At 28.8% G+C, this 2,991-nt stretch overlaps 1 pseudogene; it reads right to left on the reverse strand.

Moving 5' to 3' along the window:
- Window positions 1-2,571: 2,571 nt before the first annotated feature.
- Window positions 2,572-2,688, reverse strand: LOC111736324 (annotated as a pseudogene).
- Between the last annotated feature and the right edge of the window lie 303 nt (window positions 2,689-2,991).

The following is a 2,991-nucleotide window of genomic DNA, read 5'->3' on the forward strand; positions in this document are numbered from 1 at the left end:
CACATAATGATTATAGATGGTTCAGAAAAATTATACAATAATAAAATATTATCATTATTCTCACAACCTAGAAATAACTATTATTCATATTTTACTGGATTTCTTTTCTTATGTTTTCTCTTTGTATATATAAATTTTATATAACTGATAACATACTGTAAATAATTACATATACAGTATTTTTATAGACAGTATTATATATATGGTATTTTAATGTGAAACTTTATCTGTGATATTGAAAAAACTTTTAAATTATTTTTGTCATTGAGTATCTGGATATGCAGTATATTTTTAAGAATTTCTCTATTATTTGACATTAGTTTTTTCTTTTTATTATAAATATTTTTTATTGAGCATCTTTATAATTTTTTTGTATGTATGTACATATGTATTTATTTATTTATTTGAAGGCTCTTAACATGATTTACAGATTTGCTTTGTGGAAACTTATCAAAATTTTTACCTCCCTAAATAGTCACACAAATCTCATTTCATTATATGCTTTGGCTTCCCTGAGGAAATACTTGTATTTCAAATTTACTTATGTTTGTTAATGGCGCATTTTTACTTTATTCTGCATCAGATATGCTGAAAATTAATAAATAAGAGCTAAAAATACTGTTTTTGACTCAGATCTTGGTTTCATTCAGCCAATATTCTTTTTTTTTAAATCAAGTTCTACCATTTTATCAATCTTGAAAGTAAAAAAAAAATTCCCCAATTATACATAACTTTCTTTTTTGAATAGAACATTATAAGTATTGGTATGATTTTCTTTTTACCATCTTTGTTTGCATTTTCAGTCTGAAAAACTTATTTGGAAAAAATAAACTCTTATATTTATTCTCTATTGAATAACAATAGTGATGATCATGATATATAATAAAAATAAGAACAACTATAATGCTCTTTCTTTGTGCCAGACTCACACATAGTAAGCCTTCATATTCATTACTGGATTCAACCCCAAGGTGGAAAACAATAATGTGATTCTTTAATGTAAAAATTTAAATCCTACATTCTTTGATTTACATCTTCATATCCAAAAACTATGTATTCTCCCTGTTAGTCTAATAATGACTGGATCTAAACTGTAAACCTCCGTCAGTTGTTAGTTGAATCTTCTGGAGGGATATGAGAGCTATGAGAAGACAAATTTGGAGTTACTCAGTCATTTAAGATTATTAGATAAAAATGAAAGGTGGGAAATTTTGGAAGAAATTGACTCGGAAATAATAAATAAATAATCATAAACCATGTTACCTGAAAAACTGTCATGTCAGATTTGCACCGTTCCTGCATATTGTAATATTTGTATCTTATAGCCATAAATGTTTTTGCCAGGTTGTTTAAGTTTCTAACCGTCTCACTTACGATATCTGAACTTCAAAATTTTGATTTTATCTCTCATGGAATATAGTATTAATCTGTACCTTAACTGCTTTTTGTGGTTCAACTGCAAATGTAAATTTAAGTAGCTGGTAAATCCTTGTTAAGCAGTAAATTGTCAGGGATTATGGCGTAAATACTCATGTATAATTCAGCTTCTTTTCTCTTTTCCTTCTAGAAATCACATAAAAATTTACCCAGGGACAAAGAATCAGAAAACTTTGAGACACATTTTATCTATGGACTGTAAATACATAGAAGTATTAAGACTGGACAAAAGCCATCCTGATGAAATGAAGAGATGATGACCAGAGCTTAGTCCAGTGATGGAAGATCTCAGAAAAGTCTAGGAAAAAAAAAAAATTCTTGAAAGTGAGGAACTCACTCTGGATTGCAAAAGTTTATCCCTTCATTGTAATGGAGTCAGGAGCAATATCAAGAAGGACTAACAGCAAAAACTGTCAATAATTCCATAATTCTATTTCATTGAGAAAGGCTGAGGGGGAGAGTTTATACAAGTAGGTTAAAAAAATAAAGCCATATTTGAAGGAAGATCTTTTTATGATAGTAAGAAAAGAAAAATCCCTTTGGAGGTGAAATCTGAAAAATTCCAAAAGTATCTTCTTATACATAGAAACTTCCTATATATTTTTGTTCCAGAAATACATAATTTATTCATTGATGAGTAATAAAAAATAAACTGGTATAGCATTAATACAAAGATATTGTAAGAAAAAGAAGAAAAAGAACAGCAGAAGTTAAAAACAAAGAACACTGAAGAAAAAAACATTTCCGTACTCACTTTAATAGTACAAGTACTAAAATGTGAAAGAAAAAAACAAACAAACCACATTTCCATGAAGCAGGTAAAAATTGTGAGCAAATATCTCACTATGAATTTTCTTAAGTAACTACCTGCTTCTATGAAGGACTACAGATAATAAAGAATGTCAATTTGGGGATAAGAAGGCAAGGCAATAAGATATAGAGAACTACGCTGACAGGATGCAGTGAAGAAGTGGAAAATTAATCATAGAAAGGAAGACAAAATTGAAAGAAATGAAGAGAATACTATGTCCTGTAGAAAACTTGTAGGATAAAATATGAAAAAGTGGTCAAAATAAAATAAAATAAAAATGTTTTAAAAACTAGACAAAAAGATAAATGTTTTTTTTTTTTTTTCCCCTACAGCACCTGGTATTCCTAGGTGGTCTCCCATCCAAGTACTAACCGAGCCCGACCCTGCTTAGCTTTCGAGATCAGGTGAGATCGGTTGTTCAGGGTGGTATGGCCACAGGATAAGTGTAAAAATGTTAATATGAAAAAAGAAAATCAAAACAGTGAAACAATAAAAATATTTAAAGATAATGTTTTTTAAAGCTTTCCTGAAAAAAACAAACAACAACAATAAAAACCCCCCAAAGACTGACTATTCAAATTTAAAGTGAAGACCATGAAAAAATATCTTAGGGAAAATCAACAGAGAATATTTAAGAGCAAGACATACCCTTGGTAAACTTATTGAATTTAAATGATACAAAATGAATCTTTTGGTTAATTAAGCAGGGAGTTCAAGTCACTTTTTGGGGCAAAAGATATCAG

The sequence above is a fragment of the Pteropus vampyrus genome, unplaced genomic scaffold (assembly GCF_000151845.1).
Source record: "Pteropus vampyrus isolate Shadow unplaced genomic scaffold, Pvam_2.0 Scaffold19, whole genome shotgun sequence".
Lineage (NCBI taxonomy): Eukaryota > Metazoa > Chordata > Mammalia > Chiroptera > Pteropodidae > Pteropus > Pteropus vampyrus.